A 27,951-nucleotide genomic window follows, 5' to 3' on the forward strand; every position below is an offset into this window, starting at 1 on the left:
ATGAGAGGGAGTCAGTTTTAGACACATTTTTAAAAAGCCCGGTAGTTGGGTGTCCTTAGAATCACAGTTCACAATTCAGCTGGACTGGACAGTTTAGGGTAGCAAGGAAGGAGTATATTTTTACACCGTAGCAAAAACAAAAGTGAACTTAACTAAATTACCAGGCATACTAAAGAAAAGCAAACAGAAAAGGTATGTTGTTGGGAAACAGGCCAGTTTCAGAAATGCAGATTTTTTAATTTTCACTACTACAGTAGGTAGACTGATAGCCTTTGCAAAAATATGGGGCAATATTTTGGGGATAAAATTAGACCACACTGACTGGCACACAAAGAAATTGTCTCTTTAGAAAACATAGCCTTTTAGAACTACAGAACTGTGAGGGATTTCAGATTGCTCAGTCTAACCTTGCATTAAGGTGGGGTCAAATACTCACAGACCACTCTGCCACATGCTCATCTTAACTTATTAATGACTCCCAGTGATGGAAGCTCTACCAGTCTCCCTAAGCAGTCTTTTCTGCTGTCTCACCATTATAACATAACATAACATTATATATATGTAACATAATGTAACTTAACAGAGATTCAGAACGTGCCTGTCTTTTGTGTATGGTAGGGACAAGTTTACACTGCCATGACAATGTAAAGGGCTGCTAAAGTGAGTTAGGAATTAGGACCTGAAGGGCAATGATGATATTGGCTGCATAAAGAAAAGTAGGTTGCATACCCCATCTCTTCTCCAACAGCATTGCGCAGTGCCAAAATTTGAGTTGTCTGGAATCAATAAAGAGAGGTGTGCACTGATAGCAAGAGACTGCAAGATTTTGAAACCATCTGTTGCATATTTTAACACCTATGCAATAGACTTTTGATGTAATTTTACTATTTTTCTTTATAATTTCTGTATTCCATCTTCCTCAGTTTAACATCTACAGAGAGCTTTCAGATACATCTATGTCACTGCCTTGTGTGGTACAGTCCATGCCCAGATGAAGCTGTACATGATACCCCATCTCACATGGTAAGCCTCCAGCTCTCAACACCTGCATTTCTGCCTGCCCTCTCAGAAAGAGCAAAACTCTGCAGGAGACAACAAATTTCCTTCCCTCTTTTTTTGAGGAAGAGAGTACAGCTCTCTTCTGTTTCTTTCCCTAGTTGAAATCACCTGTTGGTCTCTAGGCATCTCCAGGCCTGCGTCTCGTGCGGTTGCAGAGCAGCCCAGCAGCCTCTCCCCTCCTCCATGACCCCATATGCTAGAAGCAGCTGGTCGGTGTGATCTGTGATCTATTAACCAGCTGCACTTGGCACACAGAGCCGTGGAGGAGCAGAGAGAGGCTGTAGGTGAGGGTGTGCCTCTGAGCATAGCCCCCAGCTAGAAGAAAGGCATGCTCTTCAACTGTGGCACTCTGGTAGGTGGCTTCTGCTCTCATGTAACCTCTATGCACTGTCTCACTCAGTGCAGCAGCAAAAGCACAGAGGTTTGAAAATCTGTTTTGTTGCGTGATGTGCTATAATTGACAGCAAGGTGTCTGGCCTTCTTCTAGAATGCCTGTTTTTAAGGATGTTTTCTTACTCTATGAATTGAATAAACCAGTTTTGCAATCTGTTGCAGGCCCCACCCTGCCTAACTCTGGCTAGTTAACCTGTAACAGATTGCAAAACTGGTTTGAGTCACACAGTGAAGAAAGAGCCTTATATTACTTTTTTTTTTTTGTAGCTTAACTCTTCTCCTCACCAATAACTTAAGCCATCAGTTGTTAATTGGGGTGCAACTGAAAAAGCACAAAGTGTCACCTGTTCATTCCTTTTCTACATTTTAATGGCTCCTGTTACAGTTTTGGAGATGTAAAGAGAGGTAGCAGGAGAAAAACTCTCTTCCCAGTCCTGCAGTTTGGATGTCTAATTCATATTCTGTATGTAGGATTCACATATATGCTGTGGAGAGCTCGGATGTAACTGAGGTGCCATGGCCATAGCTCAGCTGATATGTATTACCTTGCTAAGCCACTGTAACTGGCCTGCGTGTCTGAGCCCATGCTGGAATGAAATGTAGGTAAATAGCTCACCCCCTCTTGACCTGGGCAGCAGAACACACCCATGTCTCTAATAAATATTTTTTATTTACGCTTTTCCACTGGCCTGAATTCACAGGACACCTACAGGTTAGGCAACAGTGCCACTGGAGAAGAGAAAACAGACCAAAAAGGTATGGACAATGCATGTAAAATGTTAACATTATATATATTAACAAAACAACTTGATCCCAAGCAAGCTTATATTCCCTATGACAATGCTATAATACGTAGTCAGAGAGTGTATGCCACCTAGCCTACTGATTTGAAACGTAATGTCAATGAATGCTGCATCTAAGCAGGTGTCCCTACCAACTAGCATTAGAGCCATTCCCTCTGGCCTGTTTTCAACCTTTAATTCTGTGTTGAAAAGGGAGCAGAGTGAGCAGGAGGTATAAAGTGGAGCTACCTTAATGCCTGATTCCAGTCCAGGTGCGAACAGCAAGTAAATTTTGCCTGGGTTACATGGAGGCCACACAATTGATGAATCCTGCTCATCTGTTTGAGAACTTGTATTGCTGTTTATGCCCCGGTCTCTTGGGAAGGAGTGATTGTGTATCATTTCAGCTTCCAGTTTGGAAGGCTGCATCCACTCGTAGCTTGCCCAGAAGAGCTGGAACTGACCCACAGCTTTCTTGTGCAAAGAGCTCAATAAAATGCCATGAATAGCTTTAGGAGGACCCACCACTCTGCAAGAGAGCCGCTCGACAGGGCTTAGAGGAGTACATTCCTCTCACACAGAGAAGAACGTTAACGTCAAGTTCCTTCTGTCCTGAGAGGATGCACCAAAGCTCATTTACTTTGCTACTAGGGGAAGACAATGAATGGCAATGCCACTTTCTTCCCCTCATTGCTGTACCCATGCTCAGCAGAGGCAGCCAGGGTCTGAATTGCAAGAGGAAGACATCTCCTGTTATGCAAAGTAAAATGCCTTCATGCTGACAGAGGGTCAGATTTCAAGTTACACTGCTTTCCTAAGAATGTCTCTTTTAGCTAGTTCTAATTGTCTCTCACTGACCTATGGTGAATTTTATTTTCAGATGCCTAACATTTCCCATGCGTTGTCCGTTGCATCTAACATCAAGACAAACCTGTAAGTCAGGAGTTGCAACACTGAATGTTGGGGGGTTTTATCCCTAAGAGTATCAGCTAAACTGCTATGGGAAAAATACTTTAAAAAAGCAGAAAGGAAAAGAAAATATCATAAATAAAAGTTCTTGTGTTGCATTTTTGTTAGGGTAATTTTTTGCACCAGTAGTACAACCCAAATAAATGGAAGGCTCATAGAGCCTTTGTCTGCTGAGGGGCTAACAGGGGGTGTTGCATTAGCAGAATTCTGCCATGTACCACTATTCTTTGCTGGTACAGATAAGATCAGATGAAGAAACACTGCCCAAGGAAGGGTTTACAGGCTTATAATTTTGTCTGACTACCGTCTGATGTTTCTTCTTTACTTGCCTTCGGCAGTTAAAAGTGACTCAAAAGTCTTCACTTGCCTATAACTATGTATGTAAGGCCATTATTATTAATTAATCAAACTACTTCCCTTTGTATGTGCTTTGAAGGAGTTTAACACTGCTGAATGCTCTACTGCAGCTAAGAATGCAGCCACTCTAAATTTCAGTTCTTTCCAGTAGTTGCTGATGTCAGTTCTCCAGTATCTCTATTTTACAAGCCATTTAATTATATTTATATTAAAAATTCACCCAAAGCTTGGCTGGGGCTTGATTTTCAGTAAACCTCAGTTCTGTACCCACAATGAATTTAGATGACTCTGTGACCTGGAAGTAAGTGAATAAATTAAGAAGCTGATTTTTAAAACTATTTATAGTACTTGACAAATACTGAGGAATGCAATATTTTAGGCTACAAGTTGTATCCATTTGTTTTTAGAGTATTTTGGAAGCTGACTTGTGGACAAGTTAGGAACTTGATTCTTACACTGTATTGGAGACCAAAAGGTAACAAGAACTAACAGAGCTGAGGAGACGACCTTTATATGCAAATAAGAAAGAAAAAAGAACTACCGGAGGGTAGTGTGGTAGATAGGTTTGCATTAGAGAAGTGTGATGTGCTAAAGGCATAAAGGAGCAGTTAAAAAATTGGATAGTACTGAGTTCGTGTGTCACCTTAGCTACTGTGATGATTGCTCTGACTTCTTGTAACAGTTTCCAGTTGATAATGAGGAAGTACTAATGCTTAGGGCACAGGAGTGGTGTGGGGATCAACTGCTTAATGTTTATAAAGTGCTTTGAAGATGATAAATGTTTTTGAAGATGATAAATGTTATGTAAATCAGGAAATGCTGACAGACATCATCCATCTGGGACTGACCAAGAGAAATAACATTAACTAATTTCTTCAGGATTTAGAGGGCAAAAGAAACACATAAAACATAGAAAGCTGTGCAGGTGGTGGAGTAATTGCATTTGTGAGGTCACCTAAGATGAAATCACATGTGAAGTGAGGTTAGGATACTCTGAGTTTATGATAAACATTTGTCCATTATGTCATCTCATTGTTTGGCACACTTCTACCCAGCTATTTAATGGCCGTTTAGAGGACCTTGTGTGTCCCGCTTACCTGTGACTATTTAATGACTATTTAGAGGACCTGTGATTCACAGCTCCTTGCGTATCCCACTTACCTGTGACAAGCATAGCAGCACAGCACTTTGCCCTCGGTGTCCTGCTGTGCACAGCCATCAGCAGTGCATCGTTCTGACCAGGTGACTTGCGATTGCACCTTGCTTCTCCAAACACCTGCTAATTAAGACCGTACAGTTATTAAATTAGTGCATTTTCTTTCCCCCACCTGTGGGAAGCATTGTTCTTCCTGAGGGATCCCTATCTGAGGTGTTCCTCCTTTCCCATGGACCCTTTCATGCACTGGCAATGCATCTTGACTGGTGTTCTGTGGGATGTAAAGCAAGGCAGGCCTATGAGCACAAAAAAAAACAAAAAAAAGGAGCATTTGCAGTCAGGATTAAGCTTCATAGCAGCCAGTCCATCCACTGTAAAATTCTGAATTTAAGAATGTTAAACTGTTATTTTAATGTAAGTAACACTGTCGGTTCAACTACAGTTTGTCATTGCTGGGACATGACAGAGAAAAAGCAGTGAGAGAAGAGACTATCTAATATTAAAATTAATAGTGGGGTCAGATTCTGATCAGACTAGGGGAAAAACTAGCCCCTACATCTTCAGCTGAATTTTCCTTTTCCTGTTTCCCAAACTGCCCCCCTAAATACAGGCTAGATGGAAAGTATTTGTGGTCCTCCCTGGGAAGGGGGAGAAAAGGTTGGGATTTGAGTCGTTGTATTTACTGCTAACAATTCTGTAACGGCCATTCCAGAAACTTGATTCTGTAGTTCTCATCCTCATGAACTGAATGCATCTAACTATTTACCCATGCAATATTATGATTTCCCAGCAACTTTAGCTAATTTTTTTCTTCTTTCATTACCCAACCAACTGCAAATTATTCTTCATAGTTCTCCTACTGAAAAGCCACATAAGCCTGGCCTTCAAGGATTAGTTGCAATGAGGAATGCATTACCTCTCTTCAGATTTCCTATTACACTCATTTGAGCATTCAAATAGCCAAGTTTAACACCAAAGAGTAATATATGCTTCCGAGAGTCCTTTCCTTCCACCTCTCCTCTCTTCCCCCCTCCAAAAAAACTAGAAAGAGCAAATCTTGCCAGATTTGAATCACTGCGCACACAGTGCTGAGCTCTCACAGCTCCCCAGTTCTGCCCTCAGCAAACCCTGAGCTTTGAGGGGGCTGAACAAGTTCCTATACTACACCAGCAGGACACGCACTGGAAAAATAATGAGGCAAGAGGAACTCTCATACTTTTTGCAGGTCTCATTATGCGAATGACATGGAAGAGAGTGTGGCAAGAGGACGTATCTCTTCTCTTTCCTTTCTTGTCAACATTGCCCTTAACACCCCTGCAGAGCTCAGGCTTTCTCAGTTCAGGTTTCTCCCAATTTTCTTTACCATGTGTAATTCCACCTGCATTATCAATGGAGAAATGTAGAAATTAGTATAAAATAAGGGTATCTGTATTCTAGCTAGGCCTTTGGTGTTCATTCTGTCCTACCTGCCTCAGTCCTCTACTGGGGATCATTTCCACTGTGGATAAAGGTTGGTTTTGTATTTATCAGGACGCCCACTGATACAGAAGGAGGATTAAACAGTTCTTCTCTGTCAGGCACGCTTTGCTTTCCCCTCAGGCGCTGCCACTCATGGTTTAGTAGTTGTGGTAGCTGCTTCTGGTGTCTGGCCAGCAGTGTCCACAGCACACGGCTTGCGGGGAGGTGTGCAGTGGCACCACGGGAGCCCTGCGCGGCCCGGGCCGTTGCCATGCCTCGCCCACAGCCTGCGCCTGTGGAAACTCGATTACGAACAGGCAGATCCAAATGCTGCGTGGATTTGTGGCTTCTGCCATCTCAGGTAAGTTGATGGTGAAGTGGAATTTGTCTTTTAGAGAAGGAGCTGCTAGCTCTGGTGAAGTTGCCTGGCACTTTCTGTGGCAAAAACTCTTCCATTTCTTTTGTCAAGATGGTATAAAGCCTCCTGTGTTTGCTGTTGCTCTCTGAAATCTGGCTATTGAGTTGGTTAAAGTCTTACCCACTCTACAGTGTGTTCCTTTCCACAGAAACAGTAACAGACAGGTACTCTTATGTTTCCTTCTCAAAAACTGGAAAAGGCCTACTTAGAAATAATTCCTTTTGGAAAGAAGAAAGCCTGATCCCTCTCCCTGGAGAACTCACCAATGGCATCCTTTCTGTGAGGTAAATGAACACTTGTTAATGCCCTTGACTGACAATGTTGCTTTTAAGTGCTTGAAATATTCCTTAGGTGTAGAGTTTGAGCATCATCTGAAGGAAGCTTGTAAAGGTATTTAGGTGTTCGAGATAAACATTAAGGTGTCTATTATTATTATTATTACTACTGTTATCATTCAGGTGTCTAGACAAAGTACTGAGATTTCTCAGAATATCTACTCCCTAAAAAATATGGAAATCAAAGGGATTTAGGCACTTAGGTACTGAAGAAGGTTAAAAATACCTCTGCCTATCTTCTAGTATCTAAATACTATTAGAAATTTGGCCAAAGTGGAGAGGGGGAATAAAATATGACATTTACATATTAAGCAGTTTGAGAAGCGCTCAGAAATCTGAAATTTTGACGATTCCAGGAAGAGATTCTGTGGAATTTAAATAGGATTTTTTCCTTTTTTTTTTTTCCCCACCAGACAATCACTGTAAAGCTGCAAAATTTATAGTGCAAAATATTTTAAAAAACAACCACCCACGTGGTTTTCACAGTAATTTGTTTCAATCAGTGATGCTGAGAATTATTGCTATTGGTAGAAAGAATAGGCTGCTGTGCTTATATTGTTGGCTCTAAAGCAGGACAAGAGTCACACCATTTTGATGTTAGTGATTTCATCAATGGGAGAAATACACAGCCCTGGACTCTGGTCGTGTAATTTTAAAAAGCTCTCAGTTCACCTTTAGAAAGAAGCAACCAGAATTGTCTGAAATTATATATTTCCACTCTCTGCACCACTTTAACTCAGTTGGGCTCTGAGGCCGTGGTTCATGTCCTGGCTTCCTCTGGACTCAATTATTGTAATTCATTATTAAACTGTTATTTGTTTTCATTCTTTACACTATCTGCTGCTTTACAAAGCTCAGCAGCTAGATTTATAATATGGAGAGCTCTGTTCCATTACATTACAGCTTTCCTGTTGTATTTTTGTTGGCATGTTCAACAACCCGTCGATTTAGATATTTTTAATGCTTTGCTCACTATAGATTAACCCTAATCTACGTACTGCTTTTAAGTATTTTCCAAAATTAGCGGTTTTCCTAATCTGAATTGCGGTCCAAGTATAAAGTTTAAAAATAATTTCAGTGTTTGCAACCAAATACTGTATCCAAGCATTGCTGAAATTCGAGGTTCCTTCCAAGTCCAGAATGGGCTCTGAATCTAAAGTTTAGAAAGTCCATCTTGTTTTCATCTGCCAGTAAACCACTCTAGGAATAAGTAAACTATTCTGGTAACCCTGTTAACCCTCTGGGTACCATTTAATCTCCTGGAGACTTAAAAGCATCATCTGTGTTGGGCTGGATGGAATAAGGGGTGTAAGTAATTTGCCATATAGCTGGCATAGCTAACAGCAGTGGGGAAGGGGACTACAACTCTCTTATTAGACTCCCTGATGCCATGAGATCACTACTAACAGTGTTCTCATTAATGAAAATAAGAGTGGTTCCTACATGTAAGCCACAATCTAGCCTCCATCTTATGATTTTAAGCATACTCACACCTGCCTGCTTGCAACTTGCAGTTGTTTTCTTCAGCTTTTGTAATTCTCAGCACACCTATGTTCCTGAAGAAGCCATTCATCAATAAATACAGAGCAAGCAGTTCATTAGAGTAAGCTCTCTGTATATAAATGTGCCTCAAATATTCATTTCTTCCACAGCTGTAGAGCCCCCAAAGGAGCTTTCCCTCCTGGGAAGGAAGTGGCTAGGTTAACACACTGGATGATACTGCTGCTGCCCTTCCTCAGTCCTCACCTTGCTGCCAAAACATGCAGACCTCTCTCTTCCCAGTACCCATTTGTTTTTTCTATTGGAAATCTGCTGGGATTCCAGGTATGTATTTTTTTGAAATGACTACCGATATGATATGATATGATATGACTGCTACAGGGTATATCAGCCTCTAACAAGAAAGGTCAATATTTGTCAAGGTTCTCCTACCTCAGTTTTCCGAGGCTATTGGTTTTATCTAGTGCTCACTGGGCTACAGGCCCATGCTCAGCAAGTATTGTGATATAGTCACCGTATTAGTTGGCTGTTCATCTTGGCCTCAGTTCTTGTGGCTTAACTGGAATAGTTTCCTGGGACCAAAATATTGTTAGGACAGCATTTCAGCTGTGAGGTGGAAACTCGATTGTGGATGAACCTTTTACAATGTGTTAATGGAAGCTCTCCAGTCTTCCCTGAGCATTGCCTGTGAAGAACACCGATGCAGTTTTTCAGAAGTCTGAGAAATAATCAAACTTTTCCTGCTGCTGGCAGCTAACAGTAAGATACATAGGCATCAGGTAAATTTAATTCTTCTTCTGGAAAACGTTCTGCATGGCAAAGGACTTACTGAGCTGTGTCTGCAGATACAGGCAAACTGCTGTAACCTGCCTTAAATTTGATTCAAGTTCATGCACAATCACAGATCTAGAAATGAAACCTTTTTCTTTTTCTTTCCCACAAGAAGAGTATAGTGCTGCGAATTTTCATTGCTTTCATTTGTGAGAGCTGTTACAGGTAAGGAGTTTTCAAACTCTTTTTAGCCGTTGTCAAAAATTTTGCCGTTCTCCTTCCATGTGTAGATAGTTGTGATACCCTCTGGGCCCTGCACAGGCGTAAAAATTAGTAAGCACTTTCTCTGCAAGCCTCATGGGGAAAAAAAAATCTCCTTGATTTAAACTGGTTCCACATCTCTGTGCATGGAGTGAGCACAGTGGAATGAGTTTCATCTCCAGTGTAAGTCCAGTAACATATAATTGAAAATCTATGGTACAGGGATAGGGAGCAATATTTTTCCTGTTTTTTCTGTTCCAGCCTTGGAAAAGCGTCGGTAAACTTTAGGTGTACTCAAAAGTCTATTGCTTAGGGCAGATATTTGCAAACTGGTTGAATTTTACAAATTGTGCAGGCTCCTAGACGCTTATTAGACAATATTATTAGACCTGTTTGAGAAAAGGAGGAGAGGAAAAGAAAGGAAATTCTGTGCGTGCATGCATGTGAAATTTTTCACCCAATGTGGAATGATGTCAGAATTTTTTTTTTTGGCAATATGTGCATTTTCCCATTCTCCCGACCTTTTGACCAACACATTCTCAAACTTGGGCTCTGCTTGATATTGTTGTTCATTGCATGTGGTTTCTGTAAAGTTGGGTTTTGGTAGACTTCAGTTAGTGCAGTTAGTATCAACAGTGCGATCTCCTGATCAGTGGGAACTTTGCATCTTCCTCTTGCACTGCCCAACATTCACGCTCTGTGCCTGGAGCGCAAAGGTTAAAGCCAATTGCAGCCTCTCTGTGAACTGCAGCATGAGCCTTAAGCAACTTGTGTTTTCAGGAGGCTCCTGGGTTAGCCATGGGCTACAGTGGTGGCTGTTATCAGCATGGCTGTCTTACGAGGTTGGCTGCTGGGAAAGCACTGAGAAGGGCACGTTTCCAGCATTTACAGACATGCTTGGCATCTTTTCTGAATGTCATACGCTAGTAATATACAAGCTATTTATTGTGAATTCCACCAGCCCCCATCGAGGCATGTCATGAGGTTACACATGATGTGAGCATGTTAATGCTGTCTGATGACACCAACATGTGGTGGTTCTGAGGTTGTAATGCGATTTTTCCTTACGCTGCCTGACATCTCCAAAAGTGATAGCCCTGCTGGGCAGACTTTCAGAGGTGGATAGAAATGTATGTTTGCACATCAAAATAGGCAATTTATTTAACAAACAGGCACTGAGGTGTCCAGTTATCCATTTTGCTTATGCAAATACAAGTTTTCACAAGCACAACAGCTGTGCCTGCACTGTGATTACTTCCATAAGGTAACTTGGATTGTTAACTGAAGATGTGCATTGTAATAATGCTCACCGAGTGTCTCTGGGGGATGGGCTGCACCCATACGAGAAGGCTGAAGGTATGCTCACAGTACTCAGGCTCTCAACGGGAGTGGTGCAAAACTTGTAGCATGAGATCCGAAGCTGGGGCCAGCCTTGTGAGAAAGGTGAAGGCTTGGATTTGGGGTGAAGCCTGCAGGCTCCTCTGGTGCTCCTGGGTCAGATGTCAGTTCGGGCCTGATGTGGGTTTTGACATGTACAAAGCTTCCTGCAAACACCCTGCTCGCTCAGGGCCCCAGGGCAGCGTGGGTGGCCTGGTGGCCTCCTGGGTGCAGGCCTGCCCTTCTCAGGACCTCCAGGGCTCTGTGGAGCACCAGGGAGTCAGGGGCTGTTTGGAGTGGAGGGCTTTGTTTTGGAGAGTGTTTTGTTGTTCCGCGGGGGCTAGCGGCCTGCCTCTGCAGCCCCCCAACAGGCCGGGGCCAGCGCGCGCTCTGAGGCACAGCCAGCGCCCGTGGAGTCACAAACCAATGCAGCTCCGTGGCAGACCCTTGCAATCCCACTGCAGCCCCGCTGCAAACCCAGACTCGTTGCGAACCAACTCTCGCAGCCCCGTCGCAGACTCGGACTCATGACAGACGGTTGCAGCCCCACCGCAAACTCTTGCAGCCCGGTGGCGAGCGGGCGCAGCCCCGCTGCAAAGCCAGCCTGGCTGCAAGCCCCGCCCCGCCGCGGGCGCCGCTCAGGTGTCCCCCCCCGCCCCGGGCTCCCCTATGAGGTCAGCGCGGCGCGAGGCCCCGCCCGCCGCCCCGCCCCGCCCGCCCGCCCGCCCGCCGCGGCCGCAGGAGGCGCGGGCCGCGCTCCGCCCCGCGGCGCCCGCTCCCGCCCGCTCCCGCGTTCATCTCATTCCTCCCCTCATTCCGCGCATTCCTCGCATCGCTGGCGCCGCGCAGCCCGGCCGGACCCGGCCCGGCCCGCCCCGCGCCCTGCCGCGCCGCGCCGCGCCGCGCCGCGCCGGCCGGGCAGCAGCGCGTCCCTCCGAGGGCTCCGGCCGCCGCGCGCCCCGCGATATAAATAGCCGAGCCGCAGATTAAAAATAAGCGCGCGGCTATAAATAGCCGCGCGGCCCGGGGGGCGCCGGGCGAAGTTTGCCATTGGGCTGCGGCGCGCTGGCGGTGCCGGCGGAGGTGGGCAGCGCGGCGCGGAGGTGAGTGGGGAGCGGAGCGGAGCGGAGCGGGGCGGCGCGCCGGGGGGAGCGGGGCCGCCCGCGCCGCGCCGCGCCGCGCCGCGCCGCTCCTCTCCGCGCCCGGCGGCGGCGGCGGCGGCGGGGGGGGGAGCCGGGGGCGGCCCTGCGCCTGCCCGCGCGGGGCGCAGGTGCCCGGGGGCGGCGGCGGCGCCCCGGCGGCTTCGGCCGCGCCGGGGTCTCGGCAGAGCCGCAACAGGCGGCGGCCGCCCCGCTCGGCGGTGTCCTGAGTCACCGCGCGGCGCCCGGCGCGCTCACGGGCGGGCGCGCTCGCACGCACACACACACACACACACACAACTCTCTCTCACACGCACACACGCGCGCGCACTCGCGCTGCTCTCTGACATTCTTCACATATTTTTTTTTTCACGAAGACGGAAGAAGTTAGGAGCAGCCCCGAGCTCGCGAAATAAAATCACAGCAGTAATAAATTAAAAGGAAAAAAAAAATAATCCCCCGGCGCCGCGGGCCGCTCGGTCCGCCTCGGGAGAGCTGTGCGGTGTGGCGCCCTGAGTTTCGTTTGCCTCTCCCCCTTCTGCCTTGCTCTAAAAGATGAAAGAAGGAATGTCCTTTTTTGCTGCTTCTTCTCCTTCTCCAGAGCTGCTGCCGCTGCTGCTGGTTAATTGCACATTCAAGTGGAAAATTTTCGGGAGTCAGCAGAAACATTGTATCCAAAAAAGACAAAGTCGCAGTTACAACAACACCGAGGAGATTGTCCCTGGAAAACTTCCTTTCGGTAGGAACCATAGGGTTATTTATTTATCCGTAACGTTTTATAGCGATCTATTCCGCAGATGTCCACAGCGCTGATGTCGAGGGCCGGTCGCAGCCTTTGTTCACAGAAGGAGCGTTTTCAAAGGAAGTACACTTCTGGGGGGAGGGAAAAAGTTATACAGTACAGCTTTTGTAACGAAATTTAAACACTGCTGCCCCCTCCAAACAACTAAGCAAAAATAATGGAGCTAAAACGGGGAGGGGGAACCCTCTCTCTTTCCACCAAGTAGAAAAGTTCCTGCTCCTACCTCTGTTGAACGTAATCCTGTGTGTGATTTTGCTCCTCTTGAAATCTGTTTTAAGTTGAATGGTGTTACAGTATAAAAATATTTATGAAACAATGAAATACCAGCCACCCATGTTTCTCAGGAGAGTTGTTAACTTATTAGAAACAAGTGCCTGCCTTTGATACAAAGAAATGGAAAGTGACCTCCAGAAGTGCTGGAAAGTTAGGGAGCAGTTATGCTTTACGTTTTCTGAATGTAAATGGCTCCTAGGTTTGGGTTTTTTTTTTTTTTTTTTAACTATTCGGTATTGAGCACTGTCTGGGAAAGAAGGGCCAAGAAACATCAGATTGTACTGGCATTTTCTGATGTAAAACATTACATGTAAGAAAAGTAAGCTTTGGAAAGGCAGAGCCTCAGTGAAAAAAGTGTCCATACAGCTGTATTCCTGTCTAACAGAAGCATATTTGCTTTCTCTTCATACTAATAAAGTTTGGAAATGCAGTATTGCTAGTTAGTGGTTTTATAAAGATATCTAACTAGATAATGGCAAAGTTTGGAGCTGTACAGATAAAATATTGTATTGTATCGCTGAACGTTCAGTCATTATGTAGTGCATCTAGTACAGAAATCTCTGCGGGAATGCCTCTTACGGGAAAATTCATATAAATAACAATGTACTACCTGCAATTTAATATGAAAACAAGAATAATTACAAAATGATTACATTAGGGCTTAGTATAAAATTATGTAGGATGTTTCATATATCCCTAGATTGAGACTGTATGTCTGTAATATATGATGTACTCTATAACAGTTGGGGAATACCATTACAGGGGTATTGGATTGTACTGGTGGTAAGATGGTGCTATCAAAAGTGACACAGAAGTGGATATTAAATTACTTACGGAGGGGGCGAAGCTTGCATGTTTGTAAGTTTGTGTGTATATATATGTACACACACTTTATTTGGAATAGAAATACAGCAATTAATACAGAGAATGTTCTTAGAGCATGAACTGAAGATTTTATGTGTGGGTCACATTTTTACCTTGCATCTATTTAAAATTTAACTTTTTGAAATAATTTTGATTAAAGGTGAGCTTTTTTTGAGATGCATCTATTTTTGATCTCTGTGGTAAAATGTGCCTTTTCACAATGCACTGATTCTGAATTAGGTCATAATGTATTTTCTATACCAGTAGGGATAATTCTGTTTTTTTGTTTTGTTTTTTGTTTTTTGTTTTTGTTTTTTTTTTTGGATGCAGGTTTATATCAGCTGTTTGAGCATAAATTTTGAATGCAAATGACTTATCTCTATTTTTCATCTTAGTAATCAGAAATACCTTCGGACAGTACTGCATTGCTAAACACATATTAGGAGTATTTTGAGTATCGGTTTTAAATATGCTGTTTTGATGAAGTAAATATTATTAATTTCTACACCCAGAAGAGCGTAACAACAGCTCTTAAGATTCAAATTACGGATTTATATTCTATACAGTTTCTCAGTCATAGTGCTGAGTGGGGTGTACACGAGCAGTGAGGCAGAGAAAAATTTTGGTTTGACGTGAGCCTTAGTAAAGACAGCATCTGCTTAAAGGAGTTTAATTAAACAGCTAAAAGAGAAAAATATGAACTTAATTGTGACCTAGACCCACTGTGAGTTGCCAGCCGAGAAATGATAGTGTGTTGTGATGTGTATGTGTGAGCACGCATGTTACATGTTTGGTGTAATTTGTAACTAGCTTTTTTGTAGTTGTTATTGTTGTTGCTGGACAGTGTAGTGGTTTTGGATATTGTTAAAGTGGTTTTTAGGCTTTGTTTGTTCATAACTGAAAAAGTTTAGCTCAGTAAAGTCACATGCAGAGGAAGAAACAACTCTTCCTTCTTTCTTTTTAAACTACCTCTGTGGATAAAGTTGTAAGCAATCTTTCAAGATATAGTATAGGGCAAAATATAATATAGACTTCTGAAGCTACAGAGCAATTCAGGTGCAAGTAAAGCATTTTCTACTTAATAAAAAGTGAAAGGTAGAAATAACTGTGCATTGTAATATAACTGTCAGCTTCCAATCTATAAAGTAGGATGGCTGCATGGTTGGAACAATTTCAGTAGACATACTCTGATTTTATTGAAAGGTGCCTGAAGTTATTTCTAAAACATGCAGATCTTGTGTACAGTTTTGAATATGTGTATTTGTGAAAAGATTATCTTCAAACGTTACATTCTGAATGCATGACTTGTGACTACATATGCACACACACAGGCATCACTTTTTAATGTTATTTCTTCTTGATATTAATATTAATGCTATATATTTCCAGAGAGAGCAAAAACTGGCACTGTCTTTCTGAAATGATTCCATTTATGTAGGGGGGGAAAAAAAAGGTTTATTAGGTCAAATCTTTACTCAGGGTAAAGTGATGGGGATGACTCGTGTGAATAAACATTCGCTGAATCAAATGCTAAGATATTCACAGCATATGCTTTATATACATGTTTAGTATGATATTTGATGCCTAAAGAAGGAAATGGGCATTGTTCTGCATGCATCTTAGTAAAATAATATAAAATTTGACACACTTATGCTTTTTCAAATTTTTATGAGGGACTTATGTTCCACTTTGCAAGTTTTAGACACCGATTATGAGCAGGCAAATTTCTGTTAAAAGTTGGCTGCTCGTTCCATTTGTGCTCTTATCCACAGCATGTGCAGATTCAAGGTGAGGACTGGCATGTGGCTGGTGGGGTTTTTTCTTTTTTCTTCCCCACCCCCCTACCGGTCTAAATTCAGGTTAACTCCATCAACTTCATACTGACCTCTTCTGTATTTACACTGCTGTAATGAGGACATAAATTGACCCTTTAAACATTATTTTAAAATATCCAGTTCTTACATTCAGCGTGAGAGAAATAATGGTTACCTAGTTCTGGGATTTGAGATTTAATTACTATTTTGTCACTTCAGAGCACTATGCCATTAATGCCTGCCTCAATGTTTTATATTCCTAAATTACAATCATTTACTATTAGAAAATGTAAATGAGTCTCAACCAGGTTTCAAAACCTAGAAGAGGTAAATCATCTCCCTAATAGAAACTGCTATTAAGAGATTTTGTGAAGAAGTACTGTATAACTTAAATTATATCCTGTGATATATGAACAGATTAATGGCATTATTTATTATGAAGCCAACTTACTCTGAGCCACACTGAAGACACAGTTTTAGAAGAAAAATATCCGTAATAAATTCCTTCTTTATGGCCATATCTTGCCCTCTGTTCTTGCACAAAACTCCTTTTGACTTTTGCAAGTGGAACAAGGATGGAATAATATTTCCTGGAATAATTTTGTGTTTAGTTTTAATGATTGCTCATTTCCAAAACATAAGAGAGTGAAAAGTTGCAGACTTCAATCCTTTGAGGCACCAGCTTCCAATCTTTTCCTCAGATTTGTCATATTAAAACTCAGCTAGAACTTTTCTGATTCAATACTCCCGACCCCTCTTGGTTTTTGTGTGAAATCCTGATCCCATTGAAATTACCATGAGTTTTTGCCTTGTTATTAGCATCTGTTGATGCAGATTCAGCAACTATGATGCTGTATCAGATTATTAAAGTTCCCCTAGAATTATATTAATTTTGAAATAAAGGGTGTGGAGGAGTGTAGGGGGAGCACAGGGAGAGGTTGCTAACAAGCCTGTGTCAAAACCTGGTTCCTAACAACTACTTTGAGATATCTTGCACAGGAAGTCTATGAGTGTCTCACAGAGCAACTCATGTGCTACATGCACTTATGTGTTAAATGAATTTTTGTCCATGCATCAAGAATGCTGTGAAAACCCGTTCTGTGTGTAAAGTGTTTACAGAAGCTTGCCCAGTTGGTGTACGGCTACAGATCCCTTTCCCAGTCTCTCCAGCTTGTGTCCAGGTTCCTCAGGGGCAGCCCATTTTATTTTGGCTCCAGTCCAGTAAAAGGTATCACCTACAACTTTTTGTTCTTTGTCTTCTGGTCATTGTTTACTGGAACAACGTGATTACTACTTCCACATCCTGTTGTACGATTCCAAATGGCCTTCTTAGATTTCTAGCTCTTATTAGCTCTTCATTAAACGTTTGAATCTGAAATAGCCTGTGTGGTAGCAGAAGCATATGAGTGCAAAATGCAAGTTTATTTGCTAGTGGATCAGAAGGTAGAATATGGAATCTCAGTGTGCTGGGAGGAAGGGCAGGAAAGTTTAGGATTATGTGTAAAACTATTAAAATGCTATTGACTGGAAATCTAAAACAATGACGAGTGCTGTTGTTTTTACAGATACATAAACTGAAAACTGCTGCTAATGATGGGAAATGTTAATTATGTGAGAACATATTGAACTTATATTCTCTGGCATGAACTTTTTTAAATGCATCAACTGTGCTGCCTTTTATGCGCACAGCTTTCTAATTATCATAATTCAGTACAGCTCTGGCTTTTGGAAAGAGTTCAAGTGCAATCTCAACTTAACATGAAAGGAGTTTTTTTTTTTTTTTTTAAACTGAGAATGTTCAAGAACAATTTGAAAAGATAATCTAAAAATGCTACATACTTAGCTGGGTAAAAGTCAGAAAATAAGTATGTTCCCATAACTGCCTATCAAAGCAGAACAGATTACTGGAACAGAAAGTTACCCGTTTTTCTCGTTGTCTTTCACACTCCTACAAAACACGACTGAAAACACGTTTTCATAATTGGATACCATAGACATCTACTATATATCTATACACAATTTTTATTTTGTCAGTTTTTGAAATGATAAATCGAGTGGATTACTATATTGTCATTAAAAGACTTTTCCTTAAACAGCGCATAAGTAATAAAGATTTGGGTGTTTTAAAGAAAGAAAGAAAAACACTTTCATGATTCTTTTGGTATTAACTAATAGTCTCTCACATAATAAAGCCCCATTGTAAATGTTCCTTGTCTATCAGTATTCACACCTTGCCTTCATGGAGTTTGAGGGGCTGTAAATACCAATTCTTCCGAAAGCTTTCAAAAGTTTTTTAAATGAGAGGGGAAATAACTTTAAGTTAACTTACACTTGAAATATCCTTTGACAGATTTTTGTTTGTTTTTGTATGTGATCAAATCATTCGTTTCCTCCCCCTCCCCCCATACCCAAGTTCTAGCTGAAAAAGGATTGGAGATACAATTTTTTTTTTCTCCATACTTGTCTTTTCCTTTACTACAGTACATGCTACATTGCTAAAATGCAAAGAAAGCCCCAGTGAAACAAAATGACTTCATTTGAGCTGGCACTTAAGAGCAGAATTCACTTCCACAGTGCTGAAATAAAAGAAGCCAAGTGTTTTAAATAGCCACTCCCCTAGACCAGAGTGTTTTTAGAAAAGCTCATTGTCTAGATTTGAGCTGTAGCAGTATGCCTGCCTCTGTTAAATCTCCCAAACCAGACAGCTCGTTCTCTAAAGTTGACATCTGGTTTACTCTTTGTTCACCTGTTTAAAAAAAAAAAAAAAAGAAAATGCAAATAGATGAGTGTGCCATTGCCCTAGAGCGCTGCAAAAAAATAAAAATGCTGTTGACAGTTTGTCAAATAGTGCTTCCAGTCTAAGGCTGCAGTAGCCTATTGTTATGCCAGCAACAGGCAACAGAAGTTGTGGCACCATATGGCTAGTATATGCTTCAGATAAGATATCTGTTAATTTAGCTTATCAGTAGCGTTTTGATATGCTTCATGTTTGAATCGCCAACCAGTATAGCCTTGAGTATTTCTGGTGCCAAATTATTCTTTAACATTATAGACATCACAGTTATTCCCTTGGTGGAATCTCTCTTCATTCATCCACCTCATGGTGCCCTGGAAGAATGGTGCTTATTTTTGGAATTAGCTGGTATGTTTTTTCACAGGGTTGTCTTTCTGTGAAGAGATTATAATTCAGAACATTTTGGTTTTAAAGGGAGAAAAAGTCGGAACAGACTTTGGAAGAAAAGGTAAATTCATAGAAGTTTAGAGGCTAAAAGCTTCTATTGTGTGTATCTCGATTAAAAATATTTACTGTTTGGAGATAAAAATTTATTAATGGTAGAAAGGAGGGTTTTTTCGTATTTAACTCTACCACTACTGTGCGCATGCATATTTTTTTTGTCCTAGAACTGTTTTGCATCTTAAAATAAGAGGCAAATCTCTGGAAACAATTTCATTTTCCACATTCCCCATTTTACCTTTATTATTTCAGCAAGCAACCTCTAAAAAAATTATGCATCTCTTTATCTCTATCAGCTGATCTTTGAAGAATTTATCATTCAAAATCAAGTGAAAACCTCTGAGAAGTCTTGGTGGAAGTCCCTTCATCTTTTCTTCCCCCGCCCCACCGCCTTTTTTTTTTTTTTTTCCCCCTCTCTCTTTTCTCTTTCCTTGGCCATAATCTGTTGCGTGGCAGGCAAAATCTCAGATGTAAATAAAGTCTTGCATTCAGAGCTGCACTGATGTCCTTAGGGTTGGATGTGGGTGTTGCTCCGTGACCCTGCTTGTGCATTCCACTCTGCCTTCTACCCTCTGGGCGCTGGCTCGCAGGGCACCACACGTCTCCCTCTCCTGCTTCCTGCACCCTCACTGTCCTTGCCTGTGTGCGTACATGCTCCCGGGCAGCCCTTGACTAGGCACACCTCCCTCCACTTTGTGGTGGGGGCTTTTTTTCCCTCCGTTCGCTGCCCGCTTTGCTGCTTCCGCTGCACCCCTCTGTTCCCCTCGCTGACGCATCCCTGCTGTCAGGTCTTGTTGTCCATCCTCGCTGCACTGTTCCCACTTCTTTCTGGTGGTGATTATTTGAAAGAATGCGTTGCTTGTTCTTATACAATGCCTTTGGGGTCCCTGGTCCTTAATGACCAAGCAAAGGGCCAGATTCTGTCTCAGAGAAGTTTGCAGTTGACTTCTAAATTTGTGCACTGACACCACTTTTTTAGTAATGAAAGGAGGTCAAAGAAAAAAAAATTTTTTCCTGTCCCTTTTGAAAGTAGCAATGTGGCAGTTCAAAACAGTGTCTGTTCTGTAGCACCTCGCTGCAGTCCCTCCCGCTGTGGACAAAGCGAACTGAGAAGTATAGGCACGGGCACAATGTTGGCAGGGCAGTGGGGCTGGTGGGGAGTGAGGTGTCGGGCTCCCGCCATGCCCACGTGCCCCCCGCGGGTAACAGTGCCTGCTACATGTGGGAGTGCTCCCCTGTCATGGTGTGGCATCGACAGTTGCTCACAGAGGATTTCATGTCTCTGGAGGGATGTGGTGTGCTGGCATTGTCTACTTAAAGCTGTTTTGGGGATCACCAGTTTGTTTTAAATTAGGATATAGAACACCAATCCATGGTTTGTCTTGTACTTAGGTACAGTTGGGTGAAAATATTTTCTGTCCTCTGGCTTAGTGCAGATTAGACCAGGAATCTCTCACTCTAGCTCATGTGTTGGGGAGGAAAGTAAGAAAGAAGGTGAGGAAGGGGCAGGTGTTTAGATTTCTGATTCTCTGTAAGGCATTTGCACATCTTCCCTACAAGTTATTTCTATGTGCTGAAAGGTGAGAGGCAATTTTCAGTGCACTGACCTATCTAGTTATCACCCATAATGTGTGTGTGTGTGTGTGTGGACATCTTGGACTGATGTAGCTATTAAAACACAGCGAATCCGTATTTGTTTAGTACAATAAGATATCTTTCGTGTATTTGATTTCTGTGGTTAAACTTTAGAACCTCTGAAGTTTTAGCTGATCTGGTGTCTACCGGACTGGGCTTTCTCAGCATTTCATTGGTTCTGATTATTGTTTTGCTACAGTAAATCCATAGCTCCAAATGATTTGCGTTTTGTTCATTAAATATACTATTATTTAGTTGTAGTAATTTCTTTCCTTGCTTCTTGACATGTTTACTATATGCTTGTTGATCAGTTATAGATAAGCATTTGAAGGGGCATATATGAAAAATATTTTTAAAATATGGAGCGTCCTTTACCAATTCACTTCAGATTTTAGTGTTAGTAGTATTTTCTTGTTGGTAAAACAATGACCCATAAATAACTTGATCTCTCAGGTCTCCAAAAACAATACAAAAAAGTCTGAAGGGTAGTAGAATTGTCATGGTTCTGGGTTCCTTGGAAAATTAACTAATATTCTGGCTTCTGAGATGTTGGAACCAAATTAAAGAACCCTTTTTTAGGTAGCAGGCTGCTTTTAATGGTTCTTCTGTATTAAGGAAAGTACAGTATTGTAGGTTATTTATTTCTGGGCATGCAGTACAGGGTGAAGAGCCTGCAATTCAGCTAGCAATGCCTCTGTGCCCTGAGGTAAACTCTGTTTCACAAAGGGAATTTTGATTATGGTCTACTGCTCTGTAGCATAGTGGAGGCTTCAAGAGGCAAGTGGTAAATGCTACCAAAGAAAAGCTGGATTGGAGCCACTGACGTCATCTAAGTAAATCTGCTGTAGGACTATAGCCATAAAATGACTGCCAGCCACTGAGCGCACTTTGGCCTTTTCTCGTCAACTGTTTTAACTGGTGCTGTGTTTTTTTTTTTTTTTCCAAGCAACATGCATTTTGTTTTCTTTTTTTGTGCTAGATGTGCACATGGTGAAATATAGAAATGTTAACCTTGCCCCCCCCCCCCCAACAATGTACATCATATGTGAGTGGCTGCAGATTGCAGTTCAGAAATTAAAAAGTAAACCAGTACTTTTCCATACATGAGCCTAGCAGAATTAAGCTTCCATCTCAAGCTATTTTTTAGGTGCAAGAGCTTGGCAGTTCAAGTTACAGCATACTGATGAGATTTGTGTTGTGGGCAAAAAGTATTTTGATGCACTGGAGGGCATTCTTTGCTCTGGAAGAACTAAATGCATAAAAATGGCTGGTTGTGAATTCTGAATTAGCACAAAAATGCATGCATTTCTGAGTGCTTAAGATCCAGGGTGTTAGTCATTGCTTTCAGATTGACCACTGCAGCCCCAGTCCACCCTGAAACAGAACTTTTTTGTTCTTTCAAACGTCCAAATGTATTGTTACCAGCTGATCTTTGATTATACATAGTTAAAGAAATCATGTGCATCAACAATAGCAGCTCTGGAATTTGTCCATTAAAATATAGCCATAGATATTTGTGTACCTAAGGATATATCTAAAAGCACATTTGATATCCCACCTGTCCTCCACTTGAATTTTAGATATGTCAGGATTGTAACAAAGATTTTTGACAGTGGATTTTGAATTCATTGTCAACATGCTCTTGAAATGAATTTCCAGGAAATTCAACATACTTTTTTTTTTTAAGCAGAATGCATAGCAAAACATAATCATTTGACAGTGTGTCCCATAACAATGTTTGTTTTCTTAATTTATATACTTTTTAACTTTTATTTTAAAGTTAAGCATCACTCTTGACTGTTTTAGAAGTTTGAGTCTTATGATCAGAAATATATTAAAACCAGTATCTTATCCATGAATCATTAGATGAGTCAGTTCCTGAAACCACTACAAGCCTCACAGTTCTTGGCTACAACTAAAAGCAGGAAATCCAGGCTTCAATAACTTCCTTTCCCAGTACTGGCTATAGCAGTGTTAGTGGTTAGTATATGCTGCTTTTGTAAGCAATAGGAAGATGTATGTCTGAGGAACAAAGGCACTCAAGTCAATTTGCTGAAACTGTTTATAATTTGTGGTCTTGATTTGAATGTCAGGATATATTGGCATATACTACGTTCTGTGCTGCAATACATTTTCCAGCAGTGATATTCAGAATATGAAGTAGAGGGAACGCACTATGGCACAGTTCTTGGACAAAACTTATCTCATCAGTTTACCAGAAAAAGGGGAGAAGAGAGTTTTAGTGAAATCATCAAACTACTGAATAGTAATGGAAAAGAGAACTGAACACATAGGAGTAAGTTTACTCCTGTTTACTTAGCAGTTACTTTGTTTTATGCTTGTGCAACAAACTATTTTTATTCTATTTCAGTGTTCCAAAAGGACTTGAAAAAAAGCCCCAAACTTGGAACATGTAAAATAAAAACACATGATTTGTTTTTCAGTTGCCTTTTTTTGTAGTGAAAACTGTTTGCCTCCTCATAATCAGGGACACATTGATTGTCTCTGTCAGTAAAGTATTGTGGGCCACAGAATCCGTCTCTTTAAATGTGGAGTACCTGTACACTACGACATCTGTTCAAGAGGATGTGCTATTTACCTTTTTGAGTTAACTGAGCCAGATTAGGGTTTAGTACAATGTTGATCTTAATGTGTTTATACCTGGAAAGTATTCAACCTTTTATATTTTTCTTAAGTATTATGAAAGATCATTTGGTATTTTGTACATATTGTTTGGTTAATTTAACTCTCTAATTATTTAGCAGCACATAAAAGCCAAACCTACCTTCTTTAATTGTTCGTTTTGTTCTTTCCTCCAAAAAATTGTCTATTCATAACAAACTGGGAAAACAAGTATTGAGAGCAATAAATGAGTTAGGCTTTGCATTAAAAAGCTACTTTTAACAGTGTTGATTAAACTGTATATGCAGCGTTGATTAAAAACAAATACAGAACTCTTCATTTAAACAGGCAAAATGGTTATTGCGTATTAGGCAGCAGTGTTTTTTGTGTTAGATAATATGTATATGTAAAATTGCTTTACAAGCAAGCTACAGGCTGAATTCTTTCTTAGCTGGGGTAAATCAGTGTTAATAAATGGACCTCAGTGTAACTCTGGTCATTTATAAGGTTGTGGAGCCAAATGGCTGACATGGTGATTGCATGCTGATGTGCAGTCTGGTTCTTGAATTTTGTGTTTGTCAGGCAGTATGGGAGAGGGACTGGGCTCGGGGAAAAAAGCAGGGGATCCACAGCATCTTGAAGGCAGCTGAGTGCTGAGACCTGTTTTAATGTGGAGACCCATGCCCTAAAAGAGACTTTTCCCACCTTCTCCCTCTGCCCATGGAACTCTCTGTTGATGGTGAAGACCTGGAGATGGTCAGTTTCTTGTTCAGATAGTGGTACCTGGGTTTTTGAGGGACAGTTTTAAGTTAGAGGGTGAGGTTGACCTAGGAGTGGAAAGACCTTTCTCTGCTGGTTGGTAGGTTTGCATCAACACTTTTTCTGAATGCTTTTCCAATGGCCCATACTAACTGCTCATTTTTCCCATAGTAATGGCCTATGTTGCCCCCAATGGCTAGCAGGGCCTATCCTGGGATAGGCTATTGGGTTTATTTTGGCAAAAAGCAGCTGTGCATGATGTGCTGCATCACAAGCTGTTCCGTCAATGTAGAGGGATCAGGATTTTTTCTAGAATATTTAAGGGGATGCTATTTAGCAGTGAACATGCTTTTTTTAAAAAAAAAAAAAAAAAAACCCTGAGGGTAAATGGTCCATAGCTGAAATTCTCAATTTTTGATATTAAACTTCCCCAGGGCAGATGCTTACCTCGAGGAAAGAGGCTTCCAGGGAGGCACATATCTTTTCTTCCTTTCCTCTTGGCTCTCTTGGCTAGTTTAACTGGTGCTGCGTTCACAGGTGCTGTGCTAGAGCCCTGGCTGTTGGCATACATGGGAGAAGAAGCCTAACTCACGTGTGTCTCGTTTGCCATAGGGAGCCAGATGCTGAAGCTTTAGTGTTTGCAGTGTTCAGCATCACACCACCTATTGTGGATTTAACTCACTGCATTGTAATTAACTTCTTGTAATAACAATAATTACGAGAATTAACTTACTGAAATAACGAAGATGTTTGTCGTGCATGTTGCTACTTCTGCATGTTGCTTTTGGGACATAAATTTTCTTCTTTGTTGATTTTTTTGAAATGAAAAATTGAGCACTCTAGCAGCAGAGAGTAGCAGTGAATTTGCTCAGGATCAAAGCATGCGTAAAAGGCATTGTTCGTGTTTGTGACCATATGAAGTGCAATTTTCTATTAATTAACATTAAACGATGGATTGCTTAAGAACAAAGAAAAAAATCTTCAAGTAGAATAAGTGTCTAAAAGTTTGCAGTGGGTTAGAGTCATGCTTGCTTTCATTTATTTCATTTGCAAAGAAATGTAGATGATTTAATATTGTTTCCTAGTTGAATAGTCTTGAACATGGGAATTGTAATGCATAAGATCTGGAGATATATTTTTTGGCAATTTCACACACTTTAAATGTGTATGAACTGAACATTTCTATGTTACTATCGATCTGAGAAGTGCCCTGTTGCTCTAATGTGGATTTTGGTTTGGGATTAGAGGCCTGAGGCTTGGAATTGCTTGCTGTCTGTAGACCAAGTCATCAGTGACTAGTGATTGATTCATTAATTAAAATCAATTTAAATGGATTTGTAAGCCTCATGTAACAGATTACCTTACTAACAGCATGAGAAAGGCAGTGCAATCTGCAAGGAATTTGTAGCTTTAGACAAAATGTAGCATGATTTTTATGGGAGAATTTTGTGAGTTGCTATTACTGTAAGTGATCTATGCAAATGAAAGTGCCTTGCCTTAAATCCTACTTTAAACAGACTCTTCCTGTTAAACATGTTTTTTATTTTTTGTAAGACTCCTCCAAAAGACTTGACTTTAATCTAAATGTGTGTGCCTGCATGTGTGTGTGTTCGTGTACATAGTCATGGTCACGGAGGCATGTTAAGTATTGCCCAGTGTCTGATATGTTCTGACCTTTGAAACTCCTGTTTTTCCTTGAACCTCTCCCTCATATATTAAAAAAAAAAAAAAATCCTCAACAACAAAAATCATCTTCTAAATTATGGAAAACAAAATGACAGAAAGAACATCTAATACTGTTTAATCCATGCCCTGCCTGCTCAGCAGTATTGTCTAGAGAAGATACTTGGGACAGCTGGAGGGCCCACATGGGCAGAGGGGAGTTCTGGCAGAAGTGAAAGTGTTGAAGAGAGAGCAAGAAAAGCCCTCCTGGCTGAAAGAGGAGGGGCTTGTCTTTCTTTGCATTCATTTTATAACTTCTTTTTGCACAGAGATCTACAGATTCCAGGCAGTTAAATGTATTATGTTCCTGTGCTCAGGCATCAAGAATATCTGACCTAAGGCCTCAGCAAAATCAATGGGAGTTTTGAATCCAGTTTCAAACAGAGCAGGGCTGTTCCCTTGAAATCATAGGCTTACCCACAACTTTTCAGTAATCTCAGTAATGTGTGTGTACTCTCCAAAGTGATTTGCAACTCAGGCTTCTACAGTAAAGGAGATTTTAAATTGTGCGTGCTTTGTTGTAGCATCTGTTCTTCTCTTTTTTTCTGTCCTCCCTAGTTGACGCTCTCTGTGCCTTTGTAATTAGGGGGCAAACTGAATTAAATGAAGAGCTCCCTTTCTGACTGCACTGAAGCTAGTTTCACTTCAGATAACTGTTGTAGTATTGCAGAAATGAAAGAATCTATAAAAATAGGCTGTAATAAATGGTTGCTATCAATTTAAAAATGTTAATGACCTTTTAAAATATGCACTGCAATGACATATTTATTACCTCAGAGACATCATCCATTCAATGCACAGGTAATTCTTTAAAGCAATATGTTGACAATGAGTTTTGTTTGTTAGCTAAGCTTTTTCATCACCTGAGGAAAACTGAATAAGGTGTTTAGGAGATGCAGTTCTAAAATAAGTGTAATACCTACTCATTTGACTTACAAGAATGCTCGATGGTGATCATCATGTTTATTCCATAGTCCTCTCTTGATGTTCCTTGGTTTCTGACTTTGGAGGAAGGGTAATTCACCTCACGATGCTGGTGGGCATGGTCCCTGCCCACTGTCTTCCAGCGGCTCCACTGAAGAGAGGAGACTTGGAGGAGGACTGAGAAGTGACAGTGAACAGTGAAACTCCTGTAACAGCAGCTTGTGTGATCCCTCTGCAAGCAGGGGCACTTCCCAAAAAGCTTATGCTGCCTTCTACTTGTGGCACGAGGGCCTTCCTTTGTCTGGGTCTGCCGGGCAGATGCGTTCATGTGGAGCTCTGCAGCTGTGGAGATGCTGGGTCACCTGAACCTGGGGACGTGAAAGCTAGCATTGAAATCCTGAGTGTCGCAAGTTTTATTCATCCTGGACACAACACTTGAATCTTCACCTATCCCCGTCTGTAAAATGGGAAGAGAGTTTTCTCATCATGAAGTACATTAGCTCTTATATTAGCATGCCAATTTGAAATGTGAGTGCTCATGCATTAATTATTTTTGTGAACCCTTTGGTTTGGAAAGGAGCAAGGAGGCTCCTAAACCTTGAAGAACTATGCTGACAGTAACATTTTCTTTAAAACAGAGAATAAAGCAGCATATATGCAGGATGTAGCCCCCTCATAGTGGCAGACTTAGAGAGAGGTCACTCCAGGTTAGGAGTCCTGTGTCCTGACTGCTAGCCCTTTGCTCTAGTATTTAATAGTAAATGGAAAGTGCCGAGTTTTTTCCTTCAGCTACTTCATCTTATGCTTCCAATTCCTCAGTTGTAGAACCACAATTTCAATTAATTGACTTTCTTCAGTTGAATTTCTACCATAGGGTTCTGGCTAAAAGGAAAAGGACTTTGTTGGTGAATAACTTTTAAATAGCATACTACATAACCCTGCCATTATGACTTCAGGGAATATTTTCCATTCCACATTTGTCTATAATGTGAATCTTAGTAATGTTTGTCTTGTATTAAGGCTGCAAATTTTTTTTTTGTGTGTGTATGTTGCAAACCGTGTGAAATGGTTTTTATTCTTACAAATTATAAATAGTTCAGTTAGCTCAAATATCCCTTTTGTAAGCATATGCTTTTTTATAAAAAGACAGAGTTATGGGGCAGTGTTGTATGAAATGCAATTGAGTTGTACAGTAATAAAATTTCCATGGTGTTTTATATGAAGGTCAGTGGTATGCAATTAACTGCTGGACTGGTGACGGATGCCGAGTAGGAAGTGTTGCTGCCCTAGACACTAAATATAGTAATTAAGCTCAGGGGCTAGTAT

The 27,951-nt window shown here is 41.4% G+C and overlaps 1 protein-coding gene across 5 annotated transcripts in view; it reads left to right on the forward strand.

Moving 5' to 3' along the window:
* Nucleotides 1-11,728: 11,728 nt before the first annotated feature.
* Nucleotides 11,729-27,951, forward strand: part of TEAD1 (TEA domain transcription factor 1) — a 160,765-nt gene continuing 144,542 nt past the window's right edge. For all 5 annotated transcript variants that reach the window (XM_068945134.1, XM_068945138.1, XM_068945136.1 and 2 more), the window contains exons 1-2: nt 11,729-11,939; nt 12,577-12,714. The gene's annotated coding sequence lies outside the window, so the exon portion shown is untranslated. The remainder of the gene's footprint in view (nt 11,940-12,576; nt 12,715-27,951) is intronic.

Source organism: Struthio camelus, chromosome 5 (assembly GCF_040807025.1).
Source record: "Struthio camelus isolate bStrCam1 chromosome 5, bStrCam1.hap1, whole genome shotgun sequence".
Taxonomy (NCBI): Eukaryota; Metazoa; Chordata; class Aves; order Struthioniformes; family Struthionidae; genus Struthio; species Struthio camelus.